Source organism: Echeneis naucrates, chromosome 5 (assembly GCF_900963305.1).
Source record: "Echeneis naucrates chromosome 5, fEcheNa1.1, whole genome shotgun sequence".
Classification (NCBI taxonomy): Eukaryota; Metazoa; Chordata; class Actinopteri; order Carangiformes; family Echeneidae; genus Echeneis; species Echeneis naucrates.
The window spans coordinates 15,650,946-15,672,469 of NC_042515.1; positions in this window are offsets into that span (position 1 = coordinate 15,650,946).

Here is a 21,524-nt window from a genome sequence, read left to right on the forward strand (position 1 = left end):
TGGTGAATTTAAAACTCTCAGTTGCAAAGTTACTTTTAGGTAAGGTGCAAAGGCTCCAAATATTACTGAAATATTTAGAACATTAACCAGCTGCAGGTTGTTCAACAGATGCATTTTGTTATATTAGACATCACCTTATTCTGAAAACCCTGAGCAACACGCCTGAAAGAGGTGAACTGCCTCTTCATATTTGTGCACACGGAAAGACGGAGAGAACAAACGTGCATATTATCTCGGTCCTCAGACAAAACATGTCCTGACCAAAAACCAAACCCATCTTTGCCCTTGGTAGGATTACACATATTTTGAGATGCAACTCAGATTTAAATTTAAACAACTGACATCCTGCACCATAGTGTTTTTGGGTTGTTGGGGGGGTAAGGCTAAATGTACCGACTATAAACAAGAAGAGAACTCACCATCTGAAAAGAAGTGAAGCATCATGACTAACCATCACTTTCTTGTGATTCCTCTTCCTTTTTTTATTGTCTTCTGTGTGGTGGACTTTATATTTACTTGCTGTTCCAGTAGTGAATTGGAGCTCAGTTTTCGTGCCTGGTTTTACTTGACCTTTCTTTACCCCTACATATGATGACTGATTTGCAGTTGATTTAGTGCTGTTTGAAATTTCTTTAACTATGGAAGAGCTTTGCTCTACTAAATTCTCTACTGAATTCATTATTCAAAATAAGCTAACAGCAAGTAGTAAGCAGAGAATTTGAAGATAGATAGATATTTCACAGTAAAGGAAATTTGCTAGATGTGTAATTATCCAGAAGGGATTAAGTATTAAATTATTTCAAAATATTTAATTATTAGTTTATTTATTATTAAATATTAGTTAGATGCTAAAATTAGCAGAAACTAACGTTTGGCATTAAACAAATGCCTATAATTTGATAAAGGCAATGGATAAACATGAATTTGTCAGCTTATGCAGCTCATTTTGGACTTGTGGGAGTATGTCAGGAAAAGGTTACATAAAACATACCAAAACAATATATCAACTTAGTGAATGCGGATAAAAGCAGCCATTAATGTTAAAGTCCCACATTTCTATTGTAGAGCATGGGGACCTGCAGGTCTATATTATGATATTCACTATCATTTTTAACATTGTTGTACCTTCTCCCTGCTGTGTTTTACTACTTCTCCATCAATGTTCTGCCATAATCACTATTAGCGTTTGTACATTTTCCCATCGCAAAGCCCCTTCACATGGTCTTCACATGGTCTCTGAGCTGAGAGCTACAGAGAGAAAACAGGATAAAAAAAAAAAAAAGACAGAAAACAGCAACAACTGGTTTCACGCAGAACAGAGCCTTTTAATGCGTTTTTTTAAAGGCTTGCCAAAGTCATTCAGTAGGAATGTGTGTTCAGGCCAATACATCAACGTGTGGAGAAATACAGGGGACTTTTACAGTGAAAGATTTGCTTCTTCTTCTTCTGCCTTAATCTTTGCTCGTCTTCATTTTATGGTTACAGCAGTTTTAATTGTCTTCAGTATCTGTATGTGTGCTGTCTACTGGGTGTGAAATGTTGTCCAACCTCCCTTTCTTTCATAAATGGTGTCTAAAGAACACTGATAAGAGGATCAAATGTTGGCCCGGAGGAATGGACCTGTAAAAGGGGTCAGCTACTGTATGTTTGTGCGTGTGCATGCATGTAGATGTGTGTTTGAGAGAGGGTAGAAAAATGGGAAGGAGGAGGCAGATTCAGGTGACTCAGGTCGGACAGAGTGGCAATTCAAGCTCCTCAGTGGGAGCAGCAAGATGGAGGACATCTCTGGACATCTGCAATTGTTTTGCAGGAAGCCATGCTACAGTCAACCCTCGTTTCCTTTTCCATGTACGCACACATGCACACAAAAACATATGCACAAACTCAACGAATCAAGAATGATGCACACCCACAAAGCAGGCACTGGGGACAAGTGGCTATTGAATATTAACCATGAAATTACAAAGGCTGCATTCTAATGTAGGTGATGAGGTCAGAAGCTTGGATGGAAATCATAAATGAATACCCCTGACATGACAAGCCACTTGCCCTTGGCTCCCACCAAACACAGTTCTCCCCTCCTCCACTGATGTCACAAAGAAACCAAGAAAACACTTTATTTTATTATTAACACTGGGTCAAAGGAATGCCACAACAGACACAGAACTCTTACAAATAAACCTGATGCTTTTCTGATGTGACTATTGTAAACAACCTTCATATATGGCTACATCCACTGGGGTTATTGTTCAAGTGTTCTTAAGTGACCTCTACTACAATGTCAGCTATTTTGCATCCTTTGTAATCCATTCAAGTCTTTCATCAATGCTTTGGCAATATATTTTTGACTATTCTTAAACAGAGAAAAGAACACTACATTCTATTGAATATATTTCTACCTCATTCGTTTACCCAAAGGCATACAAACAATGGCTTTAAGATGAACTGAATTTGTGTTCAAGTACATGTGAAACTCGTCAAAATGCATTTAATTCATCTTAAAGTTAGGGTCATGTGGACAATAAGCTTATTCATGCGTGCTACTTTACAAGTTCTCCTTCATCATACTAGGACTTTTGGGTCATGCCCACATGCATATGGACTGAAGACAAACATAACACAGCTTTGTCGCACATTAAATACAAATTAATTAAAACTTATTTTGTCTCCACTGCAAATAAATAAAATGGTCTCCCTGCCAAAAGCAATTTTCAAGCTTTGGAGAATCATCCAAACATAAAAAAAACAAAAAAAAAAGTGATTTGAACAGTTATTGGACCTTCACGAGGAGGACTGAGGCATTTAAAGGATCTTGTTCTCAGTCCATTCTAAATCACAAATTCTTTTTTCACCATTACCTGTTTCTGCACAGTTACACAAATTCATAGCAAGGCTGGCTATGTTTTCATTATTGTTGAGCTGATGGCTATTGTTTTATGACAATATTTATATTTAATTCAGGTATACACATTAAACTATTATTGTGTAGTAACATTTATATGACACCTGAGCTCCTTTACTGTCACATTCATCATCGGCCTCTGGCTCACATGTTACAGTATGTGTGGGATTGAACCACAGCTATTTTAATAAGACATGGTTTGAAAAAGGGCCATGACTTAATTGGCCATTAAAATGCAAAAATAGTCTTACATGCAGTTGAGAATTACTTGGTGTTGAAATTCCACTGTAGAAGAAGCATGTTCAGTTCAAGTCAGTCAACTTCTACTTCAGGCTGAGCTCCAAACACTTATGTATTTATTTTATTTATTTTTTTTTATCATTGTATGTTGACCAAAGTCATGAACAGTCACTTGGTAAAGCACCAAGTGACACTGTGGCACACCTTTTTGACTGTGGCTTTAAGGTCAGAATTAATCAAGCCCCACACAAAGAAGAGAAAGACAGGTTGGATATGCCAGCAAATAACTCTGGATAAGAACCAGAAAAAAATAATACCAGTGTTGGCTATAAATCAGAGGGAGGAGAGCTCCTTTGGGGCAGCTGTGTGAGTGACTGGAACTAGTGCCAGTAAGTCCCTACAAAGAAACATCTTTTCTTCCTACATGAGAGTGGGAGCAGATGAAGAAAGTGGGGTCAGAGACACAGAAAGAAAAAGATTGAGCTTATTAGAGAGAAAGCCATTATTACAAAGTTACTTTGGCACCAGTATATTCTGTATTTTTTGGATTGAATTAGAGATTAACCGGTGTTCAGATATTTTCAGCTTTATTTTCTACTCTTATGAGAAACTGAAGGAGAAAAAGTCTGCATTGTAATACAATTTAGAGCAATAAAATACCAAATCAAGCACAAGTCTACAGTAACAAATCTACTTCATTAAAGAGCATATAACCATTTTTCATAAAATGACACACTGTGTCTATTAGATGCTGATTACATGTTCTTCTCTTTAACACCGCACAGCAGTCTTTTACAACAAGTTTAACTGAACCAAAATCATGGCAAGCAGACAAGCTTGGATCAGCAACAAAAATGTGTGTGTACTGTATCAAGTTACTGCTGCTGCAGGACTACTGAGTCAACCACAGCCCAGTGGGCTTCTCTGGAATACACACACTAATACAGACACACATACACACAGGAGTTGGCAGGATTTAGACATTTGTTTCTGCTTCAGTCTCATGGAAGCGGCAGCAGCAGCAGAGCAGTAGGCCTGGGCAGAAAGAGTGGGTGGAAACCAAGCCTGGATGGAGGACAGATGACCATTTGCATGTTTGAGCCTTCACACTTATCCTGGAGAATGTGATATGCAATTTGACATCACAAGTTTGTAGGAGAGAGACAAGAGAAGGGAAAACTCTCTGCATTAGCTGAGGTATTGTCTTCGTAAAACCAAACACCTACTTACCGGGCAGAAACCCGATCAGCCCAACTCCAACTATATGCATGGAGTGATGTTCTCATTACAAATGCCAATGTCCAGTCCTCATACAAACCCGCCCCTTTACTTTATTCCCGCTCTGTTGAACAATGTCCATATATCTTGCTTATAAGACAATGACAGATAGATTAATCTAGTGAGCTAGATCCCTGTGCTGCAGGAGCATCCGTTAGATAATGAATCACTGATTAATCGCCTGGAAGATCTCATTCTCAGACAGAGTAAAGTCATTTGGTCTAATGGCCATGCATACCTATAGTACAGCTGACAGTATCTGATCAATCTGAGTTACTGATCGGGGGTCAGTTTGGTCATTTCCCTGCAGAAGTTGAGGCAAAGACTGCAAATGCTTTAATTGCTCCTGTATCAGCTTTTCAAATTGTAAAGTAAAAAGCAATAAAGGAGAGGGCTGTCCTGCTTGTGACCATGGAAACCAACCAAAAGCATCAATGCTGCTCAGGTTTGGGGAACAAGGTCATAACGTGTTGAATTAAAGAGACAGTGTGCAGGGCAGGGACGATGTACAGATTTGAACTGCAAGATATGGAGTAAAAACTAATTCCCACTGTGCCAGCCACATCTACTAGTGCAAGTTTCAACCACCACTCTGACTTTACCCCTGCTCCTACTTGAAGGCGAGTTTAAAGCAAATGCAAGAACTCAGTTAGGGATCATTAAAATGCTTTATCCATCCCAGCTGCTTGCGAATTCAGCATAGAGAGAAAGGCGAACAATAAAAAGGGAGAAATTGAAAGATGGGGAAGATATTACTCCTAACTGAATACATAATGGTTGCCATGCTAGGAAACACATGCACATGCATGCACACACACACACACACACACACACACACACACACACACACACACACACACACACACACTCACACAAACATACTCAGTTCCACGACAGTGTTGGCACCTCTCCCTCTGTCTGACTGAAGAGGTGGACAGAGCAGGCACTGCCACTGAAGAGTTGGCTTTCATCTGTGTGGGTGGGAGATGCCAGGTACTCAGTGCTGGCACTACAAGAAGAAAGCACTGCCTGAATGTTGGCTCTCCGTTTGCTGGGAGTATTCCTTCTATTTGGCTGCTTGCTTAAACCTTTTTTTTTTTTTTTTTTTTTTTTTTTGGCCTGATGGCTAAACAAAAGACCTTGTAAAAACAGTAAAACTCATGCAACTGACAGTTATAATTTGTTCTAATAATGAATAATTTATCCGTGATAATTTGCTCAGCCTGTTTTGATACCAAACTGTTTGGTTATAGTAGAGTGGAAAACTGCAGCAGGAGGAAGCTGTTTGAGGACTATGATATGCTGACTTATGTCCTGAAAGGAATTAAATGAGGTGGAAAAGCTGATGGTAGACAAAATAAAGCAGTTAGAAGAAACTAAAGAAGATGAGTACAAAATAAAAAAAACAAAACAAAACAATGGAGCGTGCTCCTTATCTCAATGGTGAATGGTCTCCTGCATCCAAGAACACTGTGACCATGAGCACATTTGTGAAAGCCATTTATTCTTCAATACAATTGTGTATAACTAAATAAACCATTAGCTTGAATGAGCCTCCAATATTACAGGATATTGGTGCTTAACAGCAAAGATTAAATTCAGATTTTTTTTACTGTCAATAAAGCCCACAGAATGACCAACAGCATGTTTGTTCGTCTCAGTACTTTCAAACTTCCCTATTTAGCCAGTGGCTTTCAGTTTCTTTGTGACTTTTGAAAACTATGGAAAAATGTCTAATTTCATTTACAAAGCACTAACAGTAACTGGGAACTGCAGGTTTAAATAATGTCACAAAAATAGTAGAGAATAGCACATTTGTTGAGACTATTTTCAGTTGTGGATTGCATGTTTGGTGTGATAGAGTGGCAGTACAGAGTATACTGACTGATTAGCTCCGAATCCTGGCTGCATTCTGTGTAACAAAAGAATATATCGCCTTATCCAACACTGTGGCTCACTGAGGTCCTTTTAATAGGTTTTGGACAACAATGGAAGGCTACACAGACAGTCAGTAGGATGAATTCATTGTTGGTGTCTCTTAATGTGATTTGTTTAAGATAGGAAAAGCAGAAATGTGCACCTAAAAAGGTTGAAATTATCCATCTATCTATAGCAAAGTGTTTTTGTGCATTGATTTAGTAAGTTAAGTTTGATCATGACACTGAATTTTCCCTTCTACCAAATTCTTATTAGTTTCCTCTGTCCAATGAGTTAATGTGATTAAATACGCTATTGTGCAATCATGAAATAAAATTACCTTTCACAAAACACCTAAGTAAGACTGACGGAGGATTACAGCTCTATCTAATAGAGGAATGAATGGTATGAAGGAGCAGAGTGATGAATGAACAAACTACAAAGATAAAAGGGAATGTGTCGAAATGTACCCAAAGAAAGAGATTAAATGCTTAGGTGATAAAAGAAATATCTAGAAGACAGAGAGAGCGGGTTAGGGAAACAGAGACATGGCACCCCGCTGCTTTAAGGCGTGATTATGCAACGCTTGGCCTTCATCCAAACACACATGGCTGCTCATAACCACAGCGACGTGGCCTACAGGGGCGCAGAGTGGGAGGGGGCCCCGACACAACCTGATCCCAGACCACCACCTTGGCCCGCGCTAACGTTGAACTGTCACAGCAGCATTTTATTTCTGTTTCCTTGAGCTAAAGTTAGCGACATCTCGACTGACCGTCAATATCGACTGACACACTCAACATTAAAATGACCACAATTATAGTCCACTCTTACGAGCGTTCATCTCGGTTAGTAATCACGTTAAAGGAACATGTTCATTTTACCTTGTGATGCCTTGTGTTACGTTGTGTTACGTTGTGCCGGCTCTGGTTGCTGGACTTGAGTGCTTCCGGTGCTGCATCGCTGAAGACGTGTTGTTTGGTCTGTAATATCCATCTTACAGATGGCGGCTGGACGCACTGGCATTGATTTTTTTTATTTATTTATTTTTTTTAAATAAAAGAACAAATTACATTTCCCATCTTTTCTCCTTCTTCTCTGTCCTTTCTCGGCTTTGCTCCGCATTACTGAAAATCACGCCACAATTCGGAAACACTGTGCATCAGTCAAAACCGTCCGTGAGAAACACTAGCGGAGCAATTTGTATGTCATGAGAGCAAAAGGAATTAAATTCTCTGGGTTTTTATTTTATTTTTATTTTAGTTTTTTATTTTTTCTGCATGAAAAAAAAAATTAATCTGAACAGAATTTATTCACTTTTTACTTGGGAGAAGCTCAGAAAAAAGACATGGCTGGTTAATATTGACTTGGTCAAAATTAGTTTGTGTGTGTGCGTGTTTGAGTGTCTATGTGTTTTTGTGTATAAAAGTGTGAGAACGAAAGCTAGCTAAATGTCAGACAGGCTCCTGTTTTTGAGTCAAGCTGACTCATGCCACCTTAAGCAAACACAGAGCACAGACTAGAGCCTTGTCCTTATGCACAAACACACACGCGCGCACACACACACACACACACACACACACACACACACACACACACACACACACACACACATACATACATAATGCAGCAGTAAGAAGTCAACATCTCACAGGTCTAAACAGCCTCTCCGGTTTCTGCTTAGTTTCTGTTTGGTTTTGATACACTCAGTTCTGTCTACTTCACCAATGACCTAGAGCAGAACTGCAGCCCTGTGCTGCCAGTTAAAAAACTCAAATGTGAACATATTTATTGGTGAACTGGACAGAAAAATAAAGGCAAAAGCACCAATAAAGGTCAAATCCAAAACGCCATTGTTTTTCCTCAGCCTGTAAATACCTAGCAAAAGAGGGACAGAGCAAGTATTAAAAAGGAGAAACAGACGCACGACGTGAGGAAACAGAGGGAATAGCTGTTTTTGAGGTTAAATCCAGAAACACACATTGAGCCTGAATGAGTAGAGTGATGGCCCTCTGGGAATGCACAGGAAGAGGCGCCTTGTCCACGTAAATACTTATTTCCTGGACTGTGTCAGCATGCCTTGGACTAATGTCTGTGTGTGACGAAAATCTGCCTTGTCACTGCATGGTGGGAAGGACAGATGCCGGAAATTCAAAATGATCTGGTCCAGTTGACCTCAACGCAAGGCCTACAACTCACATGTGTGAAGGGAGCTGGAGGTCAAGAAGCGGGCAGCCTGCGTGGGTTGGGTTAATAGCAGAGACTGTTTAGATCAGAATGCTTTCATTACCATGACAACCTTAAAGTCCACTTCCTGGCCCACCTTCTGTCACGTGTCCAACTTGATGAAATTACACCTTTCAAACAAAGTCAGTTAGAAGCATATCACAGCTCTCCATCAAAAACACTGAAGTCACAAATAGTGTTTGCAGAGGACAGATCACAACCCTCTATGGTAATGGGAAAGGCACTAGCTTTACAGGTGTACAGAATATGTATTGTCATTCAAATGTGAAAAAAAAGCTTGAAACTGATCACTATTTTAGTGCTGAAGTTTCCCACATCCAGTTTACTTTGCACCAAAGTGAAATATCTCAAGAACATTTGGATGGATGGCTGTGAAATTTTAATACAGACATTCATGGTTAGTTTGTATCCTCAAGTCTTTAGTGATCAACATGAGGTGCATATTTTATAAGAGCCCGGAATTTTGCTTTAGACATTACTACTCTTTTGATGAGCTATCATAATTTTATTGAAGTTATGACTTCAAATTTAGTGACAATTTTCAAGTCTAAATGAATTAGTCTTCGAGCAAATACCTGAATAACTAGTGCCTTTCCCATTACCATAAGCCGCTGCTGACAGCAAAAAATTAGAGGGCTTAGATGGTAAACTACATCAGTTAACTTAAGAGGTTGAAAAATGGAGCCAGTAGTGAAGTGCCAACAACTGCAAACTGCAGTTTTCGAATGATAGCTCAAAAAGTGAATGTCCAAAGATTCAAATTTTAAGTGTTTCATTTTACAGCAGAAATAAATCTGCTCATAGCCTGGCACAATTTTGTCCTTCACTACAACAATATCATCCACTTTAATTGTGATAAGCCTGAATAAGAATAACTGGATGTGTTGCTTTGAGTTATAGGTGAGTGAGCATAGGCTTGGCATGTGCCCATTTCTTTAGATTCAGAGTTTGGCTGTGTGTGGAGTGCGGAGTACAGCTGCCCTTCAGAAACCTATGGGTGACAATCACAAGGGCAAAGTCAATCTTGGATAATAATAATAAAAATGATTTATTCAGTCTCTGGATTAACATTCAGCCTCAGACATATTAGCACCCCATTGTTAGCATTACATTAGTGGAAGGCTTTGTGCATTTTTGTATATCCTCACAGATCAACTCAGAGGCGTGAGACTCTCTTTCACCTTTGGGCATTGTCAGTGGTAGTTTTGGATATAACGGCAGAAGAAATAAACAGATGCCGCACTTGGGTCAAGTTACTGTCACGCTTAATCCAAGGAAATGTTCATTCATTCATTCTGTACCGCTTATCCATTTCCAGGTCACAGGGAGCCAGTTCCAGCTCACTCTGGGTGAGGGCGGGGTCACCCTGGACAGGTCACCAGTCCATCACAGGGCCAACACACGGAGACAGACAGAGACCAACAACCACTCACACTCACACTCTTTGGATGGTGGGAGGAAACCAAAGTACCCGGAGGAAAACCATTGTTTTTCAACAATTCAAATTCAGACCCCAATATTCAAGTTAAACCAGATTCCACATCCAGGACACCAGAGGTAAGAGGTGGATGTGTTGGACAATGTACAGCTCCTGTACTCACATGCATGTCTGTGATAATGTATGACTGCTAGATCAAAGCAAGTAAACAGTTGTCGTCTCCATTCATTCATGCTGTGCAGACATTCAGTGAGGTGTTGTGTTTTCTGGGCACCTATTTGTGTCCTGCTGCTGGAAACCTTGTGTAAACAATTGATTTTTTCGTGCTGGTTGACTTACATTGCTTTAGATGTTGTTGTTGATGTTATGAGGCCAAACACAAGGCCAAACACACAACAAACCTTTTTGTGTGACAGGAGAATTTTTATGGAAGGATATCTCAGTGAAAATCTGCATTGTGCTCTAACAAGAAAGGGACATACACTGTGAATGCTTTGAAATGTGGTTGAACAGGGACTGTAATTTAACTGTCCTCGTGATAGTTTGATTTGGCCAAGGTGCCACAGTGCTGTGAATAGGATTATCTCACAAAGTGTTAAATCCTAACCTCTGACTTGATGAGTCATGAGCATTGCTCTATTATCAGTCCGATGGAGGCTAGAAAACCACTGACAGACCACAGATGCACCAGCAGACCTCAGTGTGCTATTTCTTTCTGTGGCAGGTGGGAATGAGGCTGTCCTCAGTTGCCAGTCTCGCACTGGTGTTCCTTGGACCGGGCAATTAGATAGGACGATTTCATCAGAGAAGGGGCAGGAAGCAGATCTGCAGACAGCTGGTAATGATGTCCTCTCACACACTGAACCCTGAGGATAATGGCTGTGGCGAGGCCCGGCACATGGAGCGAGATGAAGAGAAATAGTTGGCGTAGCTGAGTCCAGGGTGCAATTGTCTGAACAGCCTTGTCTAGTCATCTTGCTCTGAATTGCGGCTACATTGGATAAGTCAGCCTAGCATGTAACTCATTTCACACTGTGATTCTCTATACTCCTATCTAGATCTGTTAGCCGCCAGATTGAGTTTATGAGGGGATCACAATTAAGTATATTTTCCAGATTTGATGAGAACACCCAGCTTCAGTGTGGAGAGACCGGCAGGACATGACCAACTACAGGAGCCTACCCCTCCACCCTGTTGGGAACAAACAACCAGCAGAGGAACTGAACAGCTTCTACCGCTGGTTTTCACACCATTCACCCACCGGCTGTGCTGTACCTGAGCCCCCTGCCCCTCGGCTGAACTGAAGATCTGTGAAGAGGATGTGTGCCAGCTCTCTCAGAGGCAGAAGATCAGGAAGGCTCCAGGACCCAACGGTGTGTCCCCTTCCTGCCTGAGAACCTGCGCTGACCATCTTCTCTGGAGCTGTGTGAGGTTCCGTCCTGCCTCAAATGCTCCACCATCTTCCCTGTCCCCAAGAAACCCACCCCATCACAGGGTTGAATACAGGCCCGCCATCCTGACGTCTGAAGTCATGAAGACATTTGAGAGACTGGTGCCACATCACCTGAAGGACATCACAGGACCCCTGCAGTCGACCCGGGCAAACAGGTCAGTGGATGATGTAGTCAACATGGGACTGCACTTCATCCTCCAACACCTCAGTTCTACAGGGACATATACGCACCGATCCTGTTTGTGGAATTCAGATTGGCATTCAATACCATCATCCTGAGAATCCTCAAAAATATCTCACCCAGATCACAGTGCTAGCCTCCACCTGTCCATGGACTTACAACTTCCTCACCAACAGGAGACAGCAGGTGAGGAGCATCTGTACCATCAGCACTGGCGTTTCCCAGAGGTGTGCTCTTTCCCTGCTGCTCTTCTACCTCTACACCAACGACTGCACTCGAATGAAGTCTGCAGACGACACAACAGTCATCAGCCCCATCCAGGACGATGATGAGTCTGCCTACAGGCATGAGGTGGACCGACTGGTGTAGTCAGAACCACCTGAAGCTTAATCAAAACTGTGGCGATGACAGTGGATTTCATGAGGAACCTGCCCACCCCTCCCCCCAAAGAATCCTCAACAGAATAGTGTCTAGTGTTCATTCAAGTTCCTGGGGACCACAGTCTCCCGGGACCTGTAGTGGACCTCTGCATCAGCTGAGAAAGCTGCCACATGAGCTGCTGGTCATCTTCTACACCGACATCGTCCAGTATGTTCTCTGCACCTGTCTGGTTTGGATCGGCCACCAAGCAGGGCAGAAACAGATCACTGGGGCCTGCCCTCCATCCAGGACCTTTACAGGTCCAGAGCCAGGAACTGGGCAGGTACCATCACTGCAGACCCCTCACACCCCAGACAAAAACATTTCAGACTGCATCCCACTGGTAGGCGCTACAGAGCTCTGTTTGCCAAAACCACCGGATTTAAAAATAGTTTCTTCACCCAGGCTGTCTCCCAGATCTCCCCATAAGCCACCTGACAACCTCATGAACATTGCATATTACTGCACTATTGCACTACTGTACCATATTGTACCAATATTATAATTTCAATGTATAAAAAAGTGTGCACACTTTCTAATTTCAAATGAGTGGGAAAGCGTGCGCAAACTTTTGACTGCTGGTATATGTATATATATTTGTATATATATTAAAATTTTTATTTTTGTCTTTCCCTTGTAAACACTGTAGTGAAATTCTCAGTATGATTAAACATACCTGGAAAAAAAACAATTCCTGACTCTGATTCTGATTCTGAAATGACAGCATTGGATAACCTTTCTCTGTGCTGTTTTCAATGGAAGGAGTTCAGCACAACTTTAAATCCAACCCAAAAAGAACACAATTCACAGTGCACAAGCAGATGCACTCTGTTTTAGCATTCTGACAGATCTATATGAAGCATACCTCCGTTGTTAACAATTTGCTGCAGCACAGCAGTACTGGTTTGCGCTGTTGCCCCACAACGAGAAGGTTGCGGGTTCAGTTTGCATGTTCTCCCCGTGCCTGTGTGGGTTTCTTCCCACTGTCCAAAAACATGCATGTTTAGGTTAACTGGTGACTCTAAACTGTCTGTAGGTCTGAGTGTGAGCGTGAGTGGTTGTTGGTCTCTGTCTGTCTCTGTGTGTTGGCCCTGTGATGGACTGCTGACCTGTCCAGGATGTACCCTGCCCTCACCCAGAGTGAGCTGGGATTGGCTCCATTACCCCCCACAACCCAGAAATGGATATGAATGAATGAAAATACTGTGCTATGGCTGATAATGACTCCACACCTGTCAGTGTTCTTCTCTGAATTTTTTTGTGTGCCCTGTCTGTGTGACAGTGAGGAGCAGAGCTGCTTCATGGATGATGTCAGCTGCTTCATGGATGAGGACATCATGGAGGCCTGAGAACCAGATAGCTCAATTACACAGCACCGCTAGTCCTGTACTACTAACGAAAGACTGACTGGTTGGATGGAGATATTTAAAAATATAGACACAGACACACAAACCCACAGCTTGCCCAGTGCATCAAGTCCTCAGTTCAGCCTGACTGCTTTTGTGTCGATCTGTGTGCCTATACGTGTGTGTGTTTCCCCTGTCGGGCCTTGCCATGGACACTGCTGACCTGCTAAGAAGAAGAGGGGAGGAGAAAGGGAGTGGAAAAGCCAATTAAAGGAAAGATCACTTGTGTGTCTGCTGGAGTGTCTCTGAGAGCCTTTCACGGTTAACCTTTGCAGCTGGAGAGTGAGGAAACGGGAGAGAAACAAGGGAAAGGATGGAGAGGAAAAACCGGCCAGGGAGATCAGGCGTTTCGACTTTAATGGTCCCTCAGTGTTAGAGTGAAGCTGGTTAATTTGCCTTTCCTTCTCGGGGTGCTGCAGGGTTTAGCTCCTGTCAGGCCAGCATTCTGCAAGGAACTTATGCAGGAATAATAGAGGCCACGTGGATGTGAGTTATTGGATCTTGCAAGAAAAAGTGTGTGCTAGTGAGGTAGTCGTTTGGTGATATGTGTATATGTGTGTGTGTGTGTGTGTGTGTGTGTGTGTGTGTGTGTGTGTGTGTGTGTGTGTGTATATTTTGCATTGCATTATAGTTAAGTTTGTTTTACCTTTGCCTTGCAGATCACATAGTGCTCACATCAAAGTAAATACCATCAGTGCTGAATGCCTGCCTTTGTGATCGTGTGTAAGAAAGCAGAAGCACTGGTGCTGTAAGCGTTTGCAATTGTATTAGGGGAAATGCTTCACAGCAGCTGAAGACAACACAAATTGGGGCTAAATTAATGGGTATGTTCAAGTGCATACAAGTGTGCCTGCGTGTGTGTGTGTGTGTGTGTGTGTGATTGGGGGGCAGGGTTGTGACTGACAGTGTGTGGCAGCATAAATTGGGGTTAGATTAATGCGATGCAGATATGCCTCTGTGCTCTGACCCTCATCAGGGCAGAGATGAGCTGTGTGTCTCAATTAACCTCAGCAGCAACCAGAAAGCATATATACAAACACGTACACACAAATCAGGATGCTGTTGCCAGCACAGGACTGATACATCACATACACGGATGTGATTAAGCTCAATTGTCAGAGTTTTAGGCTTCGGTTCGATAGATGTAGCATAACTTTAAGGAAAGAAACTAAGCCCAAAAGCGTCCTTTCCTCTCCTCTCCTCTCCTCTGTAATTGTATGCATGGCATGTGGATCCCTACAGTGCTGCCAGAATGATTGCAATTAAAGGGAATCCCTCATTCTACCCCCCTCCACCATTCACCATGCAATCACATGCACACTCTCTCTTACACACACACACACACTCATACACTTACCTCTTCAGTCCTCCCTCATCCATTGAAGGCTGGTGCTGAGATGAAGGAGCACCACCCAGGCTGGAGTGGTCTTAATCAGACTAGAGAGTCACAAGTATCGTTCTCCTCTTCTGTCCTCCATCCTTCTTTCACTCCCTACTTTCTTTCATTATGTCATCCCTTTCTCCACCTCTTTCTATCTCCAAAAAACAGCCAGAATAAAAGCAGAGAAATAAAAAATGTGTGATTTTCAGTTTGGTTTTATATGAAAATGTTATTGTTGTCCTGCCACAGCAGGTGGAGCAGGAAATAGGTGTGTATGTTTGTAGTTTGTCTGTACAATGTCAAGCAACTGTGGCTGTTATGTGAAAGTACAACAATGCACACAACCTGTACGCATCACGAAACAATACTGTGGATGGCTGTGTGGCACCACAGTAGAGCAGTAAAATGAAGTCGGTCTCACAAGGTTGAAAGAAAAGACATTGCTCCTCCTGATGGCAAGAGGCAGCATTGCATGAGGGTGAGGCGAGTGAAGGCAAGAGAAAAAGTAGCCTCGGAGAAGAGGGTTCCATTTAGTTAACATATAGAAGCGTTTCACTCTGGCTGATGGAAATGTATGACATTTATTCATAGTGTACGTTATGACAAACAGAATGAAATCCAAGGGTGAAGCAAAGCGATAACGGTACGATCAGTTTACTCACATTGATAAACCAGTTGGCAGGAAGAAGCAAAGAAAAAGATGCTGTGATGGTGACACCTTGAAGAGCGGGAGAAATAGAGTGCGCGCTGGCATTCATCTCCACCTTTCTGTGTCGCTGGCCTGCCAACTGGCCCAGATGTTGGCTAATTAACACCAGTGTTAAAGACACTCTTCATCTGGGTGATTAAATAATCAAATAATTAATTCATTAAGCAATGACTTGGACTGCCTCTTATGATCTCTGGCACACAGCCTACCAGCGTAGATGGGACACGAGGTGCAGGAGGGTGGGGGGCGAATTTCTGAGCGATAAGGAAGGGCCAGAATGACAATAGGAGGGCTCAGCATGCCTTGCCAAAAAGAGTGTATTTCAAGCTCAGAGTGGCATCTGTCATGCATTTTATTCATTTTTCACCAAAGGGTGAGTGTGATGGCAGAGGGAAGGGACTGTTATTCCACGCTGCGTTCGAGCTGAAAGCCTTCATCAAACAGATTAGACTGCAGTGGTGGAGGCAGGGAGCTCTCACACCATAAAGTGGTCATAACTCCAAAAACCCCAAATGCACACGTGGGCCTCTGTATTTAGAAGTTTCATTATCTTCCAAGGCAAATGAAATTAAACAAAAGCCAAATGTGGTGGAAGAAAAACTTATTCTATGTGTGTGTGTGTGTGTGTGTGTGCGCGAGTGTGTTTGAGAAATAGAGAGATCATCTCTCATTACTCGGTGAGAACATTGCCCTGTGTTAACAGTGTTGGACCAGACAGATAGATGGAGCACAGACATGGGCTGATGGGGGTCAGTGGGGAGGGAGAGACACAGAAGGATGAAGAGAGTGACAAAGATGTTTCATCATGCTTATTTCCACTGGTGTAAGGTGGCAGCATCAGCTGGGCAGGACAGGGGGGCTGACAGTGGTTGGGGTTGGTGTGTGTACCACCTTTTCTCACACACACGTACACACGTCTAGGCTTCCGCAGCCCTCATTTTAAACACTCCTTTAGCCATAATCATTTTCATATAATTCACTTTCATACAATTCCTTCTCCTAATCATTATCAGGCCCACTAACGTCTTAATGACTTCATAAATTTAAGCTATAAAAAGTAATGGAGAAAGACAAATGAGATAATTAGGAATAAATCTTAGTGGAAAGCCATTTATCAAAACATGGAGAGGCCCTGAATATTCCCCACCATTAGGCTCTGCTGTAATTAACACGGGCTCTCAGTTATGAAGGAAACCTGGTAGCAGAGATATTAAGATCCAAAAGCCTCACTGTTATTAAATTGACCGATGAATCTGCAACGTATAATATGATGTGGATTATTAGGATCCTTTTTAATTAAAAAGAGCGTCAAGATTTTTTTTTTTTTTTCATATTTAAATTTTTAACGCTTTAATGGTGGCTTGAACTCATCTCTCTGTGGTTATGGGGCAATGAGACGAAGAGAGAGAGTGAAAGAGTGAAAGAGAATGAAACAGGGAGAAAGAAAGTGAGTGAATATGTTGTGTGTGTGTGTGTGTGTGTGTGTGTGTGTGGGAGCAGCAGCGGAGAGAAAAGCAATCTCTCACACTTGTACTTTCATACTCTCCTTTGGTGAAGACTGTGTAAGTACATGAGAGAAAATGGTATTCTAATTTAACAAACTCCTAACTAATGCATATACAGACAAGACACTATTAATTCATATTATCTTTAAAAGTGTAAAATGTAATGTAATGGTTTGCTCTGATTAGAGAGAGTAAGAATCACATTCAGCGTTTTTTTTAAATTAAAAACTATAATTCTGCTCTCTCCTCGCTCACTCACTTTCTTCTCTCATACACACACACACTGCAGACACACACCATACACTATCTTCTCCTTTGTCCTCTAAGAACAGACAGCTTGCACACTTTCAAAAGGATGTCATCAAAAAAGTCATGGATTTTCCTTTTTTTTCCCCCTTGACCTTCAATCTGGTTCTGGTTCTTGAACAATGGCCCCCCTTGAAGATTCATTTGATCTCTGCTGATTTTCAATTCTGCCAATTCAAATGCACTTATTCTTTACAACTTATTTCAAAATGCTAATATGAATATATTGTATTAGACAGGATATACATAGATGCATGAGGTGAGCTGCTTATATGTGTAATTAGATACATATTTATGTATATAATAGATACATGTGACAAGTCTACTTTTAGCAATTAATTATTTCAGTAAATAAATCCTGTCATGGCCTAAATTAAATGACAGCATTTATTTCAGTTTAAACAGTAGACAAAATCTTTCAAAGATGCTGTGCTGCTGTGTGCATGCAGCCTTGAAAATGTAAAGCTGCAGCCCCTCAGAAGCAGACTGTCTCTGAGAGGACTGAGACTGAGAGGAGACGAGGAGGAATATGCCCTAGTTAGTGTGAGATTTAACATATAGAATCTGTAAAATGCTTTTGAGGGGAAAGTGCTCTGCAGCCTTATGCAAATTATCTTCATATAAATGACATGCCAAACTGGAATCACTGACCAATTAATGACCTTCAGGGGCATCTTGTGACACATCAACAGCACTAATTTATACTTGACAGTTCCCCTGGTGCATGCTGGCAAAGTTTGTGTGTGTGTGTGTGTGTGTGTGTGTGTGTGGTCCTTTCTGCACCAGTTGAGCTCATTACCATGGAAACCCAGTTTAGAGATGTGTGGTTTGTGACACCAGAGACAGTATCCTCATCACAACATGAGACCAATATGCACTTTTTTTAAATTATTATTATTGCATATGTATATTATCCCACTTGCATGCTTGATGTGCGTGTGTGTGTCTGTGTTGGTCCATCTCAGTCCACTTGTGCTCAACCTGATCTCTACTGCTATATACACCGTATCAGCCCCATCAGCTTCTGTTCTGTCCCATCAATCATTGCAGTTAGTACATCTCTGTGTCTGTCTCGACTGTGTGTCCGTCTCTCGTTCACTCTCTTACTGCGTTATCAGACGTCTGCACCAGCAGCTCTCATTAGAACATTAATTGAAAAAGTGTAATTAATCCTGAGAGGTGCTGAGACTGGACTCTGGCCAGAGAGAGGGAGAGAAAGAGAAAGAGAGACAAGGAGAGAGTGGAAGGGCTACCTCAGGTTTAGTATGACCCAACACTGCCCCCTGTTGTTGCTTCACTGCGTGTCCCCTCTCTGCAGACTGGACCTTGTTGCTGCTGCTGTTGGTTTCCTTCCTCCAGTGATACCTACAATTCAATACAAGTCAAATTTTATATTTTCAGTAGTTGAAATCACACAGAACAAATATCTAGTTGTCATATTACAAAAACAAGAAGTTGCTTATTTAAAAAAAAAAACCAAAAAAACTTTATTAGTACTATTTGAACTTCATTGCTATAAGTTTGATACAAATATATCATTATTAACGCAATATGCATCTAGTTCTACTGCTATAATATGAGTTTATTTTGTTTATTTTAGTTAGTGTTAAAAGTTCCCAATCAAAGAGAATTTTGCAATATCTTGTGAAAAGCAAATCATATATATTTAAAAAAAATCCCAATTCAGATGATAGCTGTTGCAAAAAACAAAAAAAAAAAAAATCATCCAACTTCCTCTTTGGTGTCAACATTTTACTGATATAGTAATAATAATTCAATAAAAATAATTCAATAAAAATAATTCAATAAAAATAATTCAATAAAAATTATTTCAAATTCAAACCCAAAATATAATTTGGGAAAATAAAAAAGACATTTAGAAATTTCATATTAAAACAATTACTAATAATAATACATGTTTTTTATTTGTATCCAGCTGGGCATATTAAACAGCCGTTTTACATAGTGAGTTACAAATACACGCAGCAATGCTCACAAAGCCAAAATTACAAGATAAGGATGAGGACGCAGAACCAACCTGAAATAAATGAAAAGTTTCGTTTTGGCTTCTCTGGGCTTCTATGGTGAAGAGGAGGATGGAGAGCCACAGGAGAAGGCAAAGGAAGAGCACAAGGCCCGCTCTATTATTCTAATCCTTGGCGGTGTCTGCGTGACCTTTGGGGGGATGATTGTTTCTCATTTAGGAGTGTGAGGTGTGATCTTCCCACCCGTTTGATCCCACTCACCTGACCTTTGTAAATTGGCTGTTAAGCATATCGCAGCTCGACCCTCATGCCTCATACATGGCCTGTTAATAGACACAAGCTGAGCAACCACACCCTCATAAGTATTTAAGCACCTAGACTCTCACATTTACAGTAGAGATAAACATTTTTTTTTATCTACGTGAATATGGATTCTGTTTGTTTTTTAAATTGCAGCTTTAAATTCTGAAAATTGTTGCTTTGCCAATTTAGACTCTCTTGCTGTGAAAAAATTCTGTTGAATTTTCATGTTTTTAAAAGCTTCTTCCTTTCGTTACAGCACACTTTGAAACATTTTGGTTACAGAATGGTTTCTATGCATATGCATGCCTTCAAAAGAAAAAAAAAAAAGACAAGAAAAAAAAAAAGCATAATAAAATAGTCTATTGTGCCGATCACCTTTTCTTGGTTTGGTTAATGAGTGGCAGAGCTGAATGGCAGTGAGGTGATTTTTCCATCAGACTGATGAGAGGAGAATTAAAGCCCACAGCTTGGGGTCTGCAGCACCATTACTGAAGGAAGAAGGTCTGAATTTATTTGGTCCGGCCATGATTCTAATTAACAACTCAATCCCACACAGCCAAAAAGAGAGACAGGCAGACAGGGAGGGTGAAGCAGCTCCAATATTGTGTGGAAGCAGCTCTCTGTTCTGGAGAAATGTCAAAAAGAATGGCTCATCTTTAATCACACACTGTAGCTACACTATAATTTTGCAACCTCCAGCTTTTTCATACACCATTTTTTTCTGACGTTAGTCTCAATGTTTTTTTTAAATATCAACACATTTTCTACTTCCACTGAGCCCTGTGTCTTCTTCCAATCCTCTGCCACATCTTGAACTCATCCCGTGCTTTGTCGTCCTGCTGCACAACGCACAGTGGTTCCCTAAAGCTGTTGGCTTATGGGGGACATTTCCCTGGATTAAAAGGATGATTTCATTAGCCTCCACGGGTGTCAGGTTTCATTCTAGGGATTAAATCCTACAGATTAGAGGCCAGGGCTATTCTCCAGCATCTCATTAATATCTAATAGCACGGGAAATGTAATTTGGAAAGCCTGTCTTTGTGATTACTAAGCAAATGTATGCTTTGCTCTTTAAGACCATAAATTGGGCTTTGAACACTGTCTCTGTCCAGGGTTTAGCTCTCATCCCTGGGCAGGGTCACACAGGCAGCCCCCCTCACACCAACATAGCCACAAGGAGCACAACTCAGGAAGGTCAAACTGTGAGCAGCAACTTTTATCCCACTGCAAGCGGTGTTGATCAGTTCTCATTAAATTGCCACCTAAATGCTCAGAAATGTTCAAATCACAAAGCATGATTGAAGCTGTACTAGGTCACAGTTCAGCCGAGTCTCTCTCGGTCTCCGGGGAGGGGTTGTTCTGAGATCTGACTTCAGCAACAGCAACAGTGCCTCCTACTTTTCCCCCTTGGAGAATGATAGACCACCGTCCCGTCGGCATGCGCTGGCCTAGGCCAGTCCCCACAGAGTCCTTCTCTGAGTGCAGTGTGCCTCCTGTCACTCAGAATGCCCCTCAGCAGCTTCCCTCACTGATGAAGTATGGACAATGGAGAACAAGGTGGGCGCAAGGGGAGCCAGCTGACTTAATGAGCCAATTTCTCAGATAATAAGATTGGTGGATATGCTAATATTTCTACCTTAAGGAGATAATTATGATGTAGATGATAGAATATTTTATCTTAAAGCGACAGTGCACTGGTCCCAAACCTATCTATGATTTTTTTTTTTTTCTTATGGAGGGCATGGGGAGGAGAGGAGGGGAGCACGGAAAGGGGGGTGATGTTCGGTTTTCTATGTTTGAGCTGTGGGACAGTAGGAAAACAATGCCGACAGAGCCTCAATGCTTTTAGTGTG